This window comes from Otolemur garnettii, unplaced genomic scaffold (genome assembly GCF_000181295.1).
Source record: "Otolemur garnettii isolate 467f Iridium unplaced genomic scaffold, OtoGar3 scaffold00060, whole genome shotgun sequence".
Taxonomy (NCBI): domain Eukaryota; kingdom Metazoa; phylum Chordata; class Mammalia; order Primates; family Galagidae; genus Otolemur; species Otolemur garnettii.
Window position 1 is genome coordinate 1,411,971 of NW_003852455.1, and position 19,462 is coordinate 1,431,432.

At 43.5% G+C, this 19,462-nt stretch overlaps 1 non-coding gene across 1 annotated transcript; it reads left to right on the forward strand.

The window, feature by feature from the left end:
• The first annotated feature begins 19,085 nt into the window (after positions 1 to 19,085).
• Positions 19,086 to 19,192, forward strand: LOC111726317. The gene has a single exon (XR_002774124.1). It is a non-coding gene; the product is annotated as a U6 spliceosomal RNA (small nuclear RNA).
• The last annotated feature ends 270 nt before the right edge of the window (positions 19,193 to 19,462 follow it).

Consider the following 19,462-nt stretch of genomic DNA (forward strand, 5'->3'; position numbering starts at 1 on the left):
TACTTTGGCATCCTTCTGTCTGCTTCTTTTGCTTCCAATTTTGCTTCTGAGGGATGAGAGTAGGATCAAAGGTATAAGACTGGAAAAAGTGCAACTAAATACTAACAGTGGTCAATTCCGGACAACTGAAACACAGGTGTTGGTTGTATTTGTTTCTGTATTTTTCCAGATATTTATAAAGTACTAAATATTAACAAAACAAAACTAGACAAAAGATATGGTCCCCATGTTCCAGGAGCTCAGGGTGTGGTATAATGTGCAAACAATTATAGTAAATTCAAGATCTGTAGAGATTTTCTAATCTCTAGATTGAAAATTTCTAGAAATCTAGAGGTTTCTCTAGAGAGCTCTCTAACAGAGGTTAGTACTGGATTCTGGGAGCTAGAGGAACACAGAGCAAGAGCATGGAGTATAAACTCCCCCTCCAACCCCCTCACATGTTTTCTTGGGGAATGAAAAAGACAATCTTCAAGGAGGCAAAGCTTAACTTGAAGCCAGGAGGCTGAGTAGTTTTCCACGGTTTTAAACATAGATAGGTGAGCGCACTGCAGAAAGAGCCTTGATCTGTAAAGCCAGACTCTAAGACCATACCATGTGCTTGGGGAAAAGAATGTATTTTAAGAATGGCTAGGATTGGAAAGATGAGCACTTACTGAATGGTGAACATTTCCGTGTGTCAAGATGGTTGATGAGGAACCAATGAAGTAAGGCAAGGATATGACTTTTATGTTGGCAATGTCCTTGAAGGGACAGGGTAGAAAAGACTGGAGAGGAGGAATGGCAGCAGAGAGACTGATCAGGAGGCTGCTGCCATGGTCTAGGTGAGAGATCATGATGGCTTGTAACAGGGCAGTGAGGTGGGACAGATGAGAGCCCTTTAGAAGACAGACTCTGTCCTACAAGGAGACAAATTGGGCAGCAAGGTTGAGGGGAGGGAAAGCGCAGAACTGAAAGTAACTGCTGGGTTTCCTGTCTTGGGCAAGTGGGTTGGATGGTGGGGTGAATTCACTGAGATTGGGAAGAGCAGACATGGAGAAGGAAAAGATGGGTACAATTTGCAACATGCTGAGTTTGGAGAACCTGTGATACATCTTGGAATTAATTGCCTAAAAGACCATGAAGTAAAGAGAGTTGAAGTGAGTACAGGCAGGTGTATTGTCTGGGCTAGAAGTAGACGCGTCAGTGTAGATGCCACCGTGGCTGAGGCCACGACTGTGTTGAAAATGTCCTGGGAAGGCTGAGGAAGAGAGGAGAACAGAGGCTGGAGATCTGATGGAGCTCAGCATTTAAAGATTATGGAAAGGAAGGGGGAGGCTATGAAAGAGACTGAGGGGTGGTCCAAGGGGAGAGAGGAAGATCAGGAAAGAGTGATGTCAGTTAACGTTACATTTGCTAAAGGTGGAGATCATTTTAAGATGGAAGAAACAGTTACTAGTTAGAGATAGCAGGTAAGTCAAATAAGACATAGTAGTGCCAGATATAATACAGCATGCCCAGTTAAATTTAAACTTAAATAGAAATGAATTCTTTTGAAAATATAATATGTCCCCTATTTTGGATATGGGATCCCTAGTTAGATAAGGGAACCCTAGTTAGATAAGAACTAAAATGTGCAAGTAGGTTTGGTAGTTTCAGCAAAGTCAGTGGAGTACAGGAAACAGAGGCTGGAAGGGACTGGGAGACAACGTGAATAAACCTTTCTAGAAGCCAGGCTGCAAGGCCTTAGGATAGAGAGCAGGCTTAACACAGGGAGCTGTTCCCAAGGGTAACAGCTACTTCCTGTTGTCATCTGGCCCCCACCAGCCAGAAACCATGTGAGGTTCAAGATCATATATTAGCTCTTTTTGTAATCAAAGCTCTGATCTGCCCAGGGCCTTTCTTTTGTGCAGACGAAATTCAGTAAACGTTTACTAAATTTAATTCCTACACTGGGCTTCTCCAAGCCAATAATACAAAACTGAGGTAATCAAGAAGCTTCATTCATTACCTTTGCCTCTATCTGAAAACTATGACCCTATATATTTTGGGCAAATAATAGCTCATATTGATCAGAATGATCTGGGAAATTGCCTGAGGTCTCTACCTCTACTTACCAATGAAGGCCTAGTCTCTTAGGCTAAAGTCTTTTATTCCTTGATAACATACCATAGGAGCAGGAGCAGCAGCTCGGAATCTCTTAATTACCTTGTGTTTCTCGACATTATACAACTCTTCAGGTGAGTAAAACAAATCCAAAATGTCTGGCTAAAGGGAAACAAAATAAAATCAACCTTGCACCAAACCAGTAGAGTAAGTTGCTGTAGAGGGGTTTTGAGGTCTCTGAGAGATTTCAGCATCCTTCAGCCTGATCTGACGCTGGCTACTCCACTTGGCTCACAGCTGCCTTTCCTCCTTTACACAGCTAAGTGAAATCCACTCACCCGACAACCCTGAGGGGTGGGGGGAAGAGGTAATAAACCAACCACAAAACAAACCTATTAAAAGCCTTCCTGAGCCTGCTTTATTAAGGAACCAAAGCAAGAAAGCAAATGCACGGGCTTTCAAAGAAAGTCTTCTGCATTTCTACTTCTACAATACTGTTGAGTCAACCCAGAGAAACTTGTGGACTCTGCTCGCAAGAAGGGGGGAAGTAGGAGCTGGTGCTGAAGTGAGGGCCCCAGGATTCCTGCTCACTGTGTTCTGGAATGCGGGTTCCAGGATATGTCTGGAGGGGGGATGGTCTGTTGGCAGAAGGAGAAAGAGAAAAACAGTTTAATGGAAAAGCTTGGATTTTGAGGTTGGGTTAGGCTAGAGTTTGAATCTTAGATCTACCCTACTCTAATTGGGGTGTTTAATTTGGTGGTTAGGAGGAAAGCTTTAGACTTGGACATATTTGGGTTTAATTCTCAGTCCTATAAGCAGAACAAGTAGAGGAGTTTTCAAAATGCCTTCCTTATACATGTATTTTCCTTGCAGCCACTCTGCGGTTATGGTTCTCAGGGAACATGGTTCTCAGGGAACATGATGAATGGCATCTTAGGAAGGAGGAGAACACGGTACAGGGAATGCACCTCTCAAACAATGGAAGAGAGAGGAAGCCCTTTCCACATGGGGTACAGTGGGGAGGAAGCCTGGGGAGATGGGGAAGTCAGAGGCAAGAGGGAAGGGAAGAAGAAGGGCAAGTGGCCAGACCCTTGTGGCCTGGCTCACACCCAGGCTGAACCCACAAAGGGAGGATTAGAACAAGTTAGTTCAGTGGAGGACAGTTCTCGTGAAGTTTATACTCCTTCCTGCTTGAGAAATCTTAGGTGGAGATTGCTCTACAGAAGGCCTCACACTGACCTGAGTGGCCTCATGGAGAGACAGTAGGCCTGAGGCAGGACTGCCTCTCAGCTCTGTGCTTCCCCAGCCTGATCCAGCAGTTCTGGAGGGCCTACGAGGAATGTGGAAGGTCACCGACAGCTGGGCCAGCAGGCCTGCCACGGGCCTCTATGACAGGCAGAGGCAACCCATGGCACAGGCTGTGAGGAGGGCTGTGCACCCCAGCAGGGACAAGTGGGCCCAGGTCTGCTGTACCAGTGAGCTCCAGCCAGGCCCCAGGCCTAGAAAACAGACCACAGGCTTCCCACAAGACCTGAGCTGCCCCGTGGGTGAGTACATTAGTGACTTATCCACTTAGGGCAGTGAGAACCCAGAGGACAGGACAAGGACCCACCTTCCTGGGGAGGGAGAGGGCAGGGGAAAACTTAGAGAGGGAGGGATAGGCTTGGAAGGGAGTTTCAGCTTTGAATTATCTGAATACACTACGTCTTCAAAAGACACTGGGATCACTGCAGAAACAAAAACAGAAACTCGTTACTGCACTCCCCCCAAGAAACCTGTGAGATGGCTAACTTGACAAATTTTTGTTTGTTTCCTTCTCCTCAATGGTATTTGGGGGTCTAGAAATGATCAGCTGTAGAAAATAAAGCATCTGCCAATTGTCCACATGTGATATACAGCATCCCCCATCCCCTATCCAGGTGAGCTTTGTAAACCTGGATTGCCTACTTACCTTCTTTGAGCCTCAGTTTCTTCATCCATGAAATGAGTATAATACTGCTTCATAAAGTTTGTTGAGAGTATTAAATGCAGAGCTCTGGGAACATTGTCCTTAATGTACAATGTAACATTTAGTCATTTAATGTACATTTAGTCATTTAATTGTCATTTAATGTACAATGTTACAATAAATGTTAACATTAATGTAACATTTAGTGGTTACATAACGTCACTACTTAGCTTCCATGAGCTTCATTCTCTACCTCTGTAAAGGGGGGTTTGCGACCCTCATCTCACACAGTAGATATGCAAATAGTGTCGTTTTCCTTTCCCTTCAGCTCCCTATCTGAAGAGCTGTAACTTACCTTTCTTATCTGCTACCTCAGATAAAAACATCTCTCCTCATTTATTCAGTCAATAGTATTTGCTGGGTTTTTCCTATGCATGGTCTCCTCCTGAGGGTTTCCAGGATGATGCATGTACAGCCTTTATCATTCTCAAAACACTTCACAATCTGCTAGTGGAGATGTTTTCTTCTTTATAATAGAAAGAGAAAATGATGAGAGTTATAGCAAAAGCACTGCGGGTACTCAGAAGAGGCAGCACTTACTTGCAGTCAGAAGTCGGGGAATGCATTTTGAGCAATGTGGGATTTGAACAGGATCTTAAAAATAAAAAATTCCCAGCCATGTGGAGATTGGAGAGGGAAGTCCAAGCAGAGAAGTATAGGGTGTGGCTTGAGAATAGGTGGGTGGTTCAGATCAGAGAAGTTAAGAGGCTGGAGGATAATAATAGGCTGGATAGGCAGGCACAGGCCTAACAGGATGAGTCCATGATGCCACCAAGCTAATGGTCATCAACTTATCACTTTACTCATAATCTTTTGTGAAAGGAAGAATAGGAAGGCGCTAAGATTTATTGAGGCCCAGATACATGCATGCGACTGCTCAGAGCCCACTGCCCTGTTGACAGTATGCCTAAACCTCATGATCAGGCTGGGAAGTAGTGTTCACAGAAGAGAAACCGAGGTTCAGAGAGGCTAAGTGACTTAACAAAGCTCACACACCTAGAAAGTAATCCATTGAGAGTCAAACCTGGGTTTGGCTGATCCAAAGTCAGAGTTTCTTTCTTCAGACCTTACCTGTTCTACCTGTTTCCTCATGAAAACACTTTTTTCCAGTTCCTAGGTTCAAAGAAGTTGTGTGTCATGTTCTGTTACCAATAAATTAGCACAAAGGGTGGGCTGGATGCAGTTGGAGAAATTGAGACTCAGTCGGGAGATGGTTTTGGTTCAAGAATCCAGGCTCCTAGAAAAACACTGGAAGAAGGTGGGTCTTCTTTCCCCCCAAATGGTCCCATAACTGTTCTGGTCATCTTGGGCCACCCAAGGGGAGGAATGGAGTGAGAGATTAAGACTTAGCTATGGGTGGCACCCATAGCTCAGTCGGCAGGGCACTGGCCAGATACACAGAGGGTAGCAGGTTCCAACTTGGCCCCAGCCAGGTGAAACAACAATGACAAGTCAGACAAAAAAATAGCTGGGCATTGTGGTGGGCACCTGTAGTCCCAGCTACTTGGGAGGCTGAAGTAAGAGAATCGCTCAAGCCCAAGAATTTGAGGTTGCTGTGAGCTGTGACGCCATGGCATTCTACCCAAGAGACTCTGCCTCCAAAAAAAAAAGAAGAAGACTCAGCTATGAGGGTAATGGGGGCCTAAAGGTAGGAAACCCTAAGATACTTTTATCTTCTTTGTAATTAGATTTTTTTTTTTTTTTGAGACAGAGCCTCAAGCTGTCACCCTGGGTAGAGTGCTATGGCATCACAGCTCACAGCAACCTCAAACTCTTGGGCTTAAGCGATTCTCTTGCCTCAGCCTCCCAAGTAGCTGGGACTATAGGCAGCCGCCACAATGCCCTGGCTATATTTTTGTTGTAGTTGTCATTGTTGTGTAGCTGGCCCAATCTGGGTTTGAACCCACCAACCCTGGTATATGTTGCCGGCACCCTAACTACTGAGCTATAGGTGCTGAGCCCTAGGTAATTATGTTTTGAGGTACATCTTAAGTCAGGATGTATGACAGACTAATGTTTATTCATAGTTGGGTGCCTGGGAGAAATACCTGTCTTCTCAACTGGAATTGACATAATAAGACCCAAGACATTTTGGACTTTGCACTACAAAGCTTCTCTCTGGAGAATGTGAGATCAGATTTGAGCATGAATCTTGGGAAAGCAATGAGGCAGTGCCCTCTGTATCCTTTTCTGAAACTAAGTCTCAGAGAGGCATGGAAAGAGGCAGAGTCAAGATCAGAGCCCACGCATTATAACTCCTGGGTTTGGCTGGGCATGGTGGCTCATGCCCGTAATCCTAGCACTCTGGAAGGCTTAGGCAGGTGGATTGCTTGAGCTCAGTAGTTCAAGACGAGCCTGAGCAAGAGTGAGACTCTGTTTCTGCTAAAAATAAAAAAACTAGCCATTGTCACGGTGCCTAAAGTCCCAGCTACTGGGGAGGTTGAGGCAAGAGATCACCTGAACCCAAGAGATGGAGGTTGCTGTGAGCTATGATGATGCCAAGGCACTCTACCAGGGTGACAGAGTGAACCTCTGTCTCTAAACTAAACAAAACAGAAAAAACCCTGGCTCTGCTATGAAGCCACTCAAAGGAGAATAAACTTACATAAGTGGGGGGCCAAAAACTGTTTACTCTCTCAATGGCCTGACATGGCTTTTAGTAGAAACAGGATTTTTACAACTAAAGGAGACAGTAAAGACTACCTAGTACAATTATCTCATTTTGTAGACTAGAAAATAGGCTCAGAATAGGAAAAGAACTTGTTTAGGTCACAACAATTTTAGCAATGGCACCTGGTCTCGGTCACATGTCAGCTGTGGAAATACTCATATTTGGAAAACCAAGAGGTAATCAATCACTTCCTTACCTTTACACAGGCATACTCTTCCAATTGTATCAAGAGGATAAAAATGTCTCCTAATTTTAAAGCATTTTAAAGCAACTAGCCAGGGCCTGGCACGGTGGCTCATGCCTATAATCCTAGCACTCTGGGAGGCTGAGACAAGTGCATTGCTTGAGCTCACAGATTCGAGACCAGCCTGAGCAAGAGTGAAACCCCATCTCTAAAAATAGCCGGCTGTTAGTGGTGGACGCCTGTAGTCCCAGCTGCTCAGGAGGCTGAGGCAAGAATCGCTTGAGCCCAGGAGTTTGAGGTTGCTGTGAGCTATCAGGCCACTGCACTCTACCCAAGGTGACAAAGTGAAACTCTGTCTCTAAATAAATAAATAGCAACCAGTGAAAGAAATTACCCAGACATCTGATACTTTCCTGGTTTGAAAGTCCCTACATCTTAGACATGAGACTCAGAAAGTCAAAGCAGTCAGGTCCCACGCTTAATCCTATTTTTTTCTGAAGCTCCCCAAATGCTAAACAAATTTCTTGTACTCCCTGTGACAAAAATCTCTCTGGCCAAAATCTTGCCTCTTTTTCACCGCAGGAATACACATGACCCCACAGCTATCTCCTGCCTGGGCACCCAGGAATGCCTCCCTAGGAAGAAAAGGACTGGAGCCTGCTCTGTCCTGCCTCCTTGCTCCCTCCCGGAATGGAGGCAGTTTCCCATCACTTACTGCAGGGGGGACTTCCTGGAACCTGAGAGAAGGAAACCTCAGTCTCTGCTCCCCCTGGATTAGTGCTGTTCTGCCCACTGTTCTCCCAGAAGACCCTTTCTCTGGGCCTGACATGACATTCCCCTCCAAGACAGGCCCAGCTCGTATGTTTTGCCCTGCATTCCTGCAGAGTCCCTCGGGCACTGTGGCTGGAAATGATTTGTGCAGGGCACTCAGCCAGCTTCCCTTTTAATCACTCCCATACTCACAGATGCAGGGAATCCTGGCCTCCCACCCAGGGGAGGGAAGAAACCTTCACTTCGACAGGGTCTCCCTCAGTGGCAGGGTAAGCAGTGATTCTGGTCTCCAGGAAGATGTCATAAAGAATCTCCTTTAATGATAAAATCGATGTCTTTGGGAACCCCACCCTTTCCATGGAGCTTCTGCAAGGCAGACACTGCTCAGATAATGTTTAAACATCCGTTCACCCCGCAGGGCTTCCTAAGCACCACTCTGCTTTGGGAGGAGGGTGGTATCAGCTGGGCCTGGAAGAACGGGTAGGGTTTGTTTAGGATGTTTCATGCAGGAGGTGGTGTCAGCTGGGGTTGGTTGGGGTGAGGAAGGGAGAGAGTTAGGGGGCAGCTTGAGGGTAGTAGAGGTGCTTATTAGGGAAGTGAGTGAGGAGGACTAGTCAGGGTCTCAACAGCAGACAAGAGGGCACACACAAAACAAGATAATTTGAGCAGGGTTTATTTGTAAAGATGTGGGTGTAGGGAGGCCACACAGACTAGCCGTAAATTGGATTTAGTAAGAGCCAAGCAAGATGTTATCAACTCTAGACACAAGGAGACGATGACCAGAACAGAGAGATTCCTTCAGAGCAGCTATCTGGGAAGGAACAGAGGTCTTCAAAGGCACAGCCAGCTGAAGGCAGCTTGTAGGGAGAGATCTGGGCAGAGGTGGATTTGAAGCCAGTGAAGTTTAAGCTAGTTAGAGGCAAGATGGGTTCGGGTTGATGGGATAGATGCAAGTTGCTCACAGTCCCTTCTGTACGTACTTAGTTCATTGCTACTGTAGCTGTCCTAATATAGGAATGGCTTTAAGAAATATCCTTACCTTCAACTCATCTAGTATCATGACCCGAAGGGAATGATGTATTGCAACTTGTTTGTGGGTAGTGGAAGAGAGCAGAAGTTTGTAGAGTATGGAACCAGAGGCTAGTCTGTGGAAAATTCTTCCCGTGATCATATCTGTAAAATTTTAAGTGGAGATTCTATTCTCATTACCAGAAATAAAACACAGTAATGCAACTATAAATGTCTTATACTACTTCCTTTTTAAATGGAATTTCACACATTAGAAGTTCTTAGATTCCAGCACTTTCAGCCTATAAGCATAAAAATATTTCAGCTCATACTCAAATCAGTAATTTTTTAAGAGGAAGAAAGAAAAGGCAAGTAGAAATAAAGGCCCTTGGACTATTTGATAATTTTATTGATTAAAGAGAAGCAAAGCGTATGAACTCACTGGGAAAAGTTTTCCATTTCTTGCTGCTTTGATATAAAATACTGACATCCGTGAAGATACCCTGGATTGGGTTCCCTGGAAACTCACCATAAAAACGGGAAGTTGTACACAGAAGGAGTGCTCTTAGGAGATACACTTCCGAGGAAATGAGAATAGCAAGATGGGAAGAAGCTGGTCAGCAATCTGATCGTGCCAGCAGTTGAAAGAGAGCTGTGTTGGCCTAAAGGGGGAATGTGGGCAGTGGCCATAGTACCCCTCTAGATAATAACATAAAACTCATGACACATCCCTGTCATGGGGACATCAAAGACAAACTAGTTTATAAGTGTCATCAATTCAAAGAGTACTTAAGATTTGTTCCTCCTGCACAAGGAAATGTGAAATGTCCTAAATCTTATGTGGAAGAAAGTGATAGTGATTTGCTAATAACCTCAACATTTTATTCGATGTTATAAACAACAAGTTGTGAGATTAAAAGTTATAAATGACCAATGATAAAAAAATTTCAATCAAATCTACTAAGGACTGGATTTTTTATTTCCATTCATTCTCTGGAAAATTACATTGCCAAGTTGTTATATGAGAAGTAAAGTGCTTACAGCTAGAAGATATAAGAAAAAGAGATTTTCTGGGCAATTAAAATGCTGTTATTTTTCTGCAGCTTGTGGTATTTGTGTTGTTTATAAGCTTTTTAAAATTTTCTATTTGTTGAGATTTTTTTTCTCATTCTGAATAGATATTTACTTTTGTATATTTTATTCATAATTGTGGGCCAATAAAGTTGCGAGCTTTGCCCTGGTAAAACCAGAATCCATGCTTAGCTCTCAAAGAATCAATGCCCTGATCTCAGAGCCCCCACCTCCCTCAGGAGTTCTGCTGGAGCTCTCCTTTTGCTGAACCCAACAGAAGCTGGGACTACTCAAGGTCAGCTTCCAGGGCAGAGAGCAGGGTGGTAAAGGGTGGAGAATGGATCAGGAGGAACAAATTGAAGACAGTAGGCACAGCTAAGTAAGCCCTTGATGCCAAATCCAGCTTATACTTTATTCATAGAAAAGGGAAATCTGAGTGACATAAAAACAAAAGTCTGTATTGAAGGAGCCTTCTATCTGGGAACCAGTGGTACACTTGAAGCAAAGTCCCGCACCCGTATACCAGAGGGAAGAGCTTTTGCTCCTTCTCCCCTCTCTGTGGCCTGGGGATTCTGAGTCCTCAGCAAACTCTACAGGAGGGGCCGGTGAGCAGTAACTGAAAGCAAAGGGGCTAAACACCATCACCATGGACACAACCACCCTAAGCAGAAGCAGCGATGATGTGTTTGATGATTTTAGCAGCCTTGAGGTCCTGAATGTCTAGTGTATATCCATCCCCCCTCCACGCTGTATGGAGGCCCTGTCTTCTTGTTTCTGCCTCACCCTGTTGGCTCCCAGAGGCAGTTCTGTGTGGCCAGTGCCAGTGCACAAACAGCCCTTGGAGAGCAGGAGCCCAAATTGGGGGTGGAGGTGTTAAAACCAAATTCCTTTGCTAGCTCCTCTGTGACCTTCCTGGGTAGTAAAAATCCTGGCATCTCTGCCTAGGTCTTTTCCTGTTCTGTTGGGATCTCAAGACATTCCATCCAAAGTGACCTTCCCTCTTCCCCCTCACCTCTCCAAGGGCACTCCTTGACCCACCTTTCCCATACTTTGACCTCTATCCAGAAACAAAGACTGCCAGATCTGTTGCTGTCTTCAGCCACTTGGTCCCTTCCTGAGTCCTTTTACCCAACTTCTTATTACACACCACTGCTTGAGTGTCCCCACGGTACTTCAAAGGCAGTATATTCAGAAGCAAACTCACTGAATCTGACAATCCTTTCTTTACGGTGTTGCTCAGATCTGTTGTTTCCCCTTTCTCTCCTTGTCAGTCCCTTATATGGGTTACTGTTTCCTTTGGTTCAGACCATCCTTTCGCCTCCCCTTAAAGACCCGTCACTGTCACTGCAATCTCCCCTGCACACAGGGCTGTGGTAAGATTCCTAAAATGGATCTGCTCAAACACTTTCTGGGGCTCTCTGTCACCTTATAAATAGAATCAAAACTTCTCAACCTGGCCATGTTTATTCTGTAATTAAGCATACATGTGGTATTGCAGTTATTTAAAAATATAAAATCATGGATTTATTGTTTGCCCTCAAACCACTTCTCTCCCTGGCCCTATTAGACTGTAAAGTTTTTGAGGAGGAGACAGGGCCTGGTGCATAATTGGCAGTCAGGAAATGTTTGCTCAATGAGAGAGCATTTTTAGCTTGGCCTCCCTTTCCAGCTTTGTCCTTCACATGTCTCCCCCACCCACCCTCTCACTATCAGGCTAGTCAAGCCCAAGTGCTTACTGCTTTCCCTGCGCCTAAATTGCCTCTCCTCTGTGCTTGTGCCCAGGTTCCCTGCTCAGCGCCTCCCTTCCCTGGTCCTCCTGCCACTCTTGTTTTTTTTTTTTTGAGACAGAGCCTCAAGCTGTCCTCCTGGGTAGAGTGCCGTGGCATTACAGCTCACAGCAACCTCCAACTCCTGGGCTCAAGCGAGTCTCCTGCCTCTGCCTCCCAAGTAGCTGGGACCACAGGCACCTGCCACAACGCCCGGCTATTTTTTGGTTGCAGCCATCATTGTTGTTTGGCGGGTCCGGGCTGGGGATTCGAACCCGCCACCTTAGGTGTACGTGGCTGGCGCCTTAGCAGGTTGAGCTATGGGCACCGAGCCCCCTCCTACCACTCTTGATCAGCCTCTGTCAACACACGTGTGTGGGCATGTGAGTGTGCACACACATCATACATTCACTGCATGCGAACACCATAGGCACACATGGACACGCCACACGCACACACACACACACATACACACACACACACTTGCTGTATCTATGAAGGCTGTCTTGCTTCTTTCTTCTCCCTTTTTCTCTCCCCGGAAACTAATCTTCTCTTACAACTTCTGTAGTATTTGTTTGTGTGCCTCCTATGGCTTGAATCATATTTTGCTGACAGATTTCACTTCTTGGTTTACAGGTCTTATCTCCTCTACCAGACAGGGAATGCCCCCAGGACTCAGCTATGGAGGATCCATTTTTGTTTTTTTTCACCCAACAACAACTGGCCTACAGTGGATATTTAATACCTACTTGTAAATGGACATACTTGCCCCTCAAAGCATGAAGGTCTTTCTTCTCATTATGGCTTAAACATATATTTTAATTACTTGCATATAATTCATGACTACATTCTTAATGTAAAGCACTCAAGCAATATAGATAAAACTTAAAGTTCCAGTTGCTTATTCCCTAATCCCAGTCCTCTTCCCATTTACATACCTATACAATGCAGTTATACTACAGTTGTGTGGATTTTGTTTTGATTTTACAAAAGTGATATGCTGTATAAATTATTCAGCTTGATTCTTTCACTTTACAGATGTCAAAGATAGCTTTTTAATCTTTCCATAAAGGAGATATATAGTAACTCATTCTTTCTAACAGCTGCAAAATACCATAGTTTGGAAGTGCTAGGCTTACTTAACCATTCTCTATAGCTGGCTTCCAAGGTTTCACTATTAGAGCAATGCTGTACAAAACAGCCTGCACATGGCTCCTTGAACATGACTTCTAGGATAAAGATGAAGAAGTGGAATTTCTGAGTTAAAAGAAATGCATTTTTAAAAGTGTTTAGATTTAAGAAAAAAAAATAGAAATTGTCAAATTGACTTCCAAAGAGACAGTATTGATACTCCCATAAATCCATGCCATTGCTTGATATTGTAAATCTTTTAGCATTTTGGCTAATCCAATGGGGGGAAAAAGGCATTGTGTCATATTAATGTGCATTTCCCCATTTATTCCACGTGAGGTTGAACATCATTTTATGGGTTTATTGACATGTAAATATCCTTTGCCCATTGTTGTATTCAGTAGTTTGTCTTTTTCATATCAATTTGTAGTATAGCTTTATAAATTCTAAATATAAATATTCTATTATGAATAACACATATGTTGGAAATGTTTTCCCCGAATCTGTTTCTTGTCTTAATTTTCTTGAGGGTGCCTGTTTTGCTTCAGATACTTTCTTTTTGACCCAACTTTGATTTTTTCCAAATGTATATCTGATTGTCCCAACACTCTTTGTGTAATAGCCATCCATTCTCTGATAATGTGAAATGGTCTTTTTACCATGTAGCAAATTTTACGGTCTACATGGATTCATTCCTAGACTTTAAACTTTCTTTACCCCTTTGTTTAAAGTGTGTTTCTTAAAAACAGCATTAAGACAGGTTTTGGTTTTTAAGCCCAGTCTATATACTATCTTAAGAGCATACAAAAGAGAGAATTCCATTCATATTTAATGAGAATTCCATACTCATATTTAACGTAACAACTGTTATATTTAATTTTATTCCTTCCATCTTACATTATATGTCTTATTATTATTATTTTTTTTATTTTGCTGACTGGCTCAAATTGCTATTCCTTTCCACCCTTGTTGACTTGGGAGTTCCCTTGCATTCTTCCCATTCCATTAATGGTAATAACCCATTTTATTTCCTGGTGCTCCCAATCAAACTCTGTTTCTTTAGTATTAGAGGAATGTGAGATATGATTTCTCCTCTTTTGGATGCTTCTTGCCTCCACCGCTGAGATTTTTAGAATACTTTCACCTTTTCAGTTTTTTTCCCCTCATCCCAAGGAGTCTATGGGATGATTTTACCCTGCATTCCCTGTCCCCACCTTCTAGGTTTTGCTGAAATTGCTTTGTACTTATCTTTCTAGATATTATTAGAATTTTCTTTGCAGTATTTCACTTCTATTTTAAGAGTTCTTATTCAGCATTACACATTTCCAGTCTATTATTATCTATTTATATTTAACAAAACATATATAGTTCTACACACATATACGTGTGCATACACATAGTTAATACACGTGTATTATATGTAGTTAAGCTTTATTGCTCACTCTGTTTCTTCTTCTCTGTTAGAATTCATTTGATTTTGGTTGGAGTTTTTTTTTAAACTCTTTCTTCAGAGAGTGCATGTGAGTGGTACAATCCTTGAAACCTTGCATATTTATAAGTATATATATATTTTTAACTCCTGTGGGTGAATGGTGACTTGGCTAGGTATAGGATTCCTAGGCTGCAGTCTTTATACCCAGGAGACTCTATCTGTTATTCTACTGTCTTTTTGTTCCTTTTGTCCTCTGGGACCCAGTTGTTAGTCCCATGTTAGATCTCCTCAATTCCCCTCTCTTTATATTCTGCCAAAGGAGTTCTATCTCTTCGTATTTTGCTCTGTGGTTTGTGATATTTCTTGCACTTGATCTTGCTACTAATTCAAGTCTCATCTCTGGTTATCTCTTGTCCACTTCATTTTTCGGTTAAAAAGCATGTTTTTAGGGCTGAGTGCTGTGATTCATGCCTGTAATCCCAGAACTCTGGGAGGCCGAGGCTGGATTGTCTGAGCTCCTGAGTTTGAGACCAGCCTGAGCAAGAGGTAGGCCCCATTTCTAAATCTAGCCTGGTGTTGTGGCAGACACGTATAGTCCCAGCTACTCAGAAGGCTGAGGCAAGAGGATGGCTTTAGCCCAAGAGTTTGAGGTTGCTATGAGCTATGATGCCATAGCACTCTACTGAGGGTGACAAAGTGAGACTGTGTCTCAAAAAGAAAAAAGAACATGTTTTTTAGTTTCAGGATGTTATCATCAAGCTCTTTGTTGCTGTTGTTCAACCCTTCCTTTGTCTCCCCTGACAGCTCCTCAGAAGCCTGTTCTGGATGTTTACTATGTTCCTCACTTTGTGGCTCCTGGCCTCAAAGGTGTGTGGTTTCCTTTCTCTACCTGATCCCTGCGGCCCAGCGGCCAGAAAACAAACATGGAGGTGGAGGAAGACACAGTGGTGCTGGTCCCTGAAGGCCTTGCAAAAGCAGGCAGACAGGGAGGCAATCCCTGTTGAGCAGGAGGAGCGCCTGCTCCTGGGTATCTCTCAGCTTACCTGCTGCTCAGTCCCGTATAGGGCTGGGGAGACTTGAACATGCATGTATATAACCAGAGTCATACCTCCTTCAGCGTCTCATCCAGGCTCCCGTAGAAGGGAGAAAGCCCCGCTTCCCCAATCCAGCGATTTTCTCTAGGCTCTTACCTGCCGGCTGACCCCAGCAACTACTTGGCTCTGAAGAGGAGGTGGGTGGGAGCTGGAAAGTAGGCACATTAATCTGCTGCTGGCCCAGAATGCCCGTTTCTCCACACTCCATCAGTTTTTCTGACCTCTAGCATCAGGTAGTCTCTGTGCCACTCACTCCCCTACCCCCAGTTTTAATTACCATATTGTTAAACTAAATTTTTCTCCCTGGTAAGGCATATCTTTGTTTCTCTTTTTTGAATTTACCTTGGCTATTCTCATGCATTTCCTTTTCCTGATAAATATTGGAACCAGCCTGCTGGCTGCTGGTCCTTAAACAGCTCTTTGTTGACTTTTTTGGATAGTATTGAACTAAATTTAGAGATGAATATGGAGAGAACGGACACCCCTCCATGATTACATCTTCCTGTCTAGGAAAAAGATAACTATTTATTCAAGATCACTTTTCTATCCTTTAGTCTAGTTTTATGGTATATTTTTATTTAGGCTTTGGACATTCTTCTGAAGTTTATTGCTAGATGTTTTTAAAGTTTTTGTTTCTACTGCATATCATGGCAATTAATTTTATATATCAAATTCACTGGGTTAAGGGATGCCCAGATAGCTGGTAAAACATAATTTCTAGGTGTGTCTGTGAGGGTGTTTCCAGAAGAGACTAGCATTTGAATCAGTGGACTGAGTAAAGCAGCTCACCTTCTCAATGTGGGGAGGCCTTACCCAATCCATTGAGAGCCCTGATAGGACAAAACAGTGGAAGGAAGGTAAATTAGCTCCCTCTACTTGAGCTGAAACTTCCATCTCCTCTTGCCCTCAGATGTTGGAGCGTCTGGTTTGGGAGCCTTCTGGAAATGGGTTATGCATTTGTAAAGTACTCATTTCTTTGAGGCATTGTCTCCAGAAACTTTTTGTAAAGCATCAATGATTTCACCATTCTTCCCTCCAAGCTTCACCATAAATTTGATGTTTGTTCTTGCCTCACTTTTAGCAGATTTTTTTTTTTTTTTTGAGACAGAGCCTCAAGCTGTCACCCTGGGTAGAGTGCTATGGCATCACAGCTCACAGCAACCTCCAACTCCTGGGCTCAAGCGAGTCTCCTGCCTCTGCCTCCCAAGTAGCTGGGACTATAGGCGCCCGCCACAACACCTGGCTATTTTTTGATTGCAGCAGTTGTTGTTGTTTGGCAAGCCCGGGCTGGATTGGAACCCGCCAGCTCAGGTGTATGTGGCTGGCACCTGGGCCGTTTTTTAAAGATAAAAATTTCACTCTGTTGCCTAAGCTGGAGTAGAGTGGCACCCCTGTAGATGTGCACAACCATGTCTGGCTAACTTTTTAAATTATTTTTTGTATAGATGAGGTCTTGCTATGCTGCATAGGCTTGTCTTGAACTCCCGGCCTCAAGTGATCCTCCTGCCTCACTCTGTTGCTGGAGTACTCACATGTTCACTGCCTCAAACTCCTGGGCTTCTGCCATCCTCCCGGTTCAGCCTCTGGAGTAGCTAGGTCTAGAGTTGTGTGCTATCAGGCTAGCTAATTTTTAAATTATTTTTGTAGAGACAGGGTCTTGTGATGTTGCCCAGGCTGGTCTCAAACTCTTAGACTCAAGCAGTCCTCCCATTTTGACCTCCCAAAGTGCTGGGATTACAGGCGTGAGCCACTATGTCCAGCTGCATTTAGCTGAGTTAATGTTGCTCTAATAAGGGCTCTTTTCAAACTGATGCCTTATTCTTCTTAGTGCCTCAAACTAGATCCTATTTAGACATGTTGTAACAAGTTAGTACTAGTTTATTTTAGTGCAAAAAAAATACATGCATAGTTTTCTCATAATATGCATTTTCTATGAACTTTCTGAAGACTTCTCCTGTATCTATCCTATTAGTTCTGTTTCTCTGGAGAACCTTCATACATATATGGAACACATTTAATTATTTATTTATTTATTTATTGAAACAGAGCCTCAAGCTGTTGCCCTGGGTAGAGTGCTGTGGCATCACAGCTCACAGCAACCTCCAACTCCTAGGCTCAAGCAAGTCTCCTGCCTCAGCCTCCCAAGTAGCAGGGACCACAGGCGCCTGCCACAACACCTGGCTATTTTTTGGTTGCATCTGGCATTGTTGTTTGGCAGGCTGGGCTGGATTCGAACCCACCACCTTAGGTGTATGTGGCTGGCGCCTTAGCCACTTGAGCCATAGGTGCCAAGCCACATTTAACTTTTTATTACAGAAAATTTCAAATGCATACAGAAATGGACAGACTAGTACAATGAATACTCGCATGCCTATCATTCAGCTTTTAAATTTTTTTTAAATTTTTAATTGTGGCAAAATAGATATTACATAAAATTTGCCGTCTTAACCATACTCAGGTTATATAGCTCAGTAATGCTAAGTACATTCACATTGTTTTGCAAATAATATCCAGAACTATTTTTATCTTGCAAAACTGAAACTCTACACCCATTAAGTACCTCCCCAGTCCTCCCTCCTCCACCCCTTGGTGACCACCATTCTACTTTCCATCTCTAGGAATTCTACTCTAAAGTACCTCATGTAAGTGGAATCATAGAATATTTGCCTTTTTGTGACTGGCTTATTTCAGCAAGCTTAATGTACTCAAGGCTCATTCATGTTGCAATATGCATCAGAATTCCCTTCCTTTTTAAGGCTGGATAATATGCCATTGTATATACTACGTTTTGTTTATTCATTCATCTGTCCATGGACACTTGGATGGCTTCCACCTTTTGGCTGTTGTGAATAATCCCTTCACCCTGCTTTAACAATGACCAACTCAGAGCCAGTCCTTTTTCTTCTGTAATGCCACGTACTTTCCAAATACGTAATCTCATACTATTTTGAATTAAATCTTAATGAGGTATTTTCCAAATTGCATTCTCTATGTGCTTGAAGATCATTCCCAGGGAGAATCAGAGCCTGAAACCAATAAGTATTATTCTACCCCCAATTGTTTAGATGTGTTTGGCATAAAGACAGAGGATAGAGGAGGTCGGAAGCTGCCACAGAAAGGGTGGATGGAGAAAGGAGAAGTGGGTCATGGAGTGGCTGAGCTCATTCTGCGGGCATGAGCTTGGGCTCTCCCTTAGTGCTACCTCTTTCTTTCTCAGCCCTCTGGGCTCCACATCCCTAAAGCAGGACTCCAAAGATTGCAGACTACTATAAACTTTCTGGTTGTGAAATCTTAGAGAAGGCTCTGCAAATGTCCATCCATCACCTGCAGCTAGAGTGTTTGCTCCAGCGGTGTGAAGACTAGAGTCAAGCTACGCCTTGAACTCCCTGACACTGCTTTGGGAGCCAAGAACTATTCCTGGAGAAGAGATTAATGGAAATTCCTCAAGAAGAAATTGGCTGCCTATGAATGCCAAATACATTGCTAGATAACCTATCCAGAAACAAGGGCTCTGATGTTCACATCACTTTAAAACTATGCTGAGCACTTAGATACAGCACAATGTAATTAAATTATCTTAGCCTCTATTGAGCTATCCTCCAGAGCAGGCAGACACTCTGCTGGGACTCACCTTGGAGGTGGGGTTTCCCTTTGCCCCTGTTACCTTGAGAAATGGAAACTTGTAATAGAGAACACAGCAGTGAATAGGACCTTCCATTCTGAAAGAGCCTGCATTATCTTCCCCATGGCCTTGGAGAAAACAGTCACTCCCACCCTTCTTTAGTGGAACTTTTACTTAGAATCCCCAGTTCGCTCTTCCTCCACCCCACCAGCACCCTAAATAGCTCCTTAAGATTCACCTGTGGAGTGCTTGCTTCAGCAGCACATATACTAAAATTGGAACGATACAGAGAAGATTAGCATGGCCCCTGCGCAAGGATGACACGCAAATTTGTGAAGCGTTCCATATTTTTACTATATAACAACACTATTAAAGTATTTTTTCCTGGTTAAAAAAAAAAAGATTCACCTGTGGAAGCTGAAACCTAGGCTGGCTTATATCTAAAAGGAATTACTGTAGCTGCAGAAAATCTTTTGGTTTTTTCCAGCCAGGCCAATAGCCCTGTCTTTTCCACATCACTGGTCTGAGATATCTGTCCATACCTCTGAGGGGTCTCAGCGAATGCCGGTCAGTCCAGACTTTGATTTTGAACATTGTCCCACAGGAGCTGGAGCATCTAGTG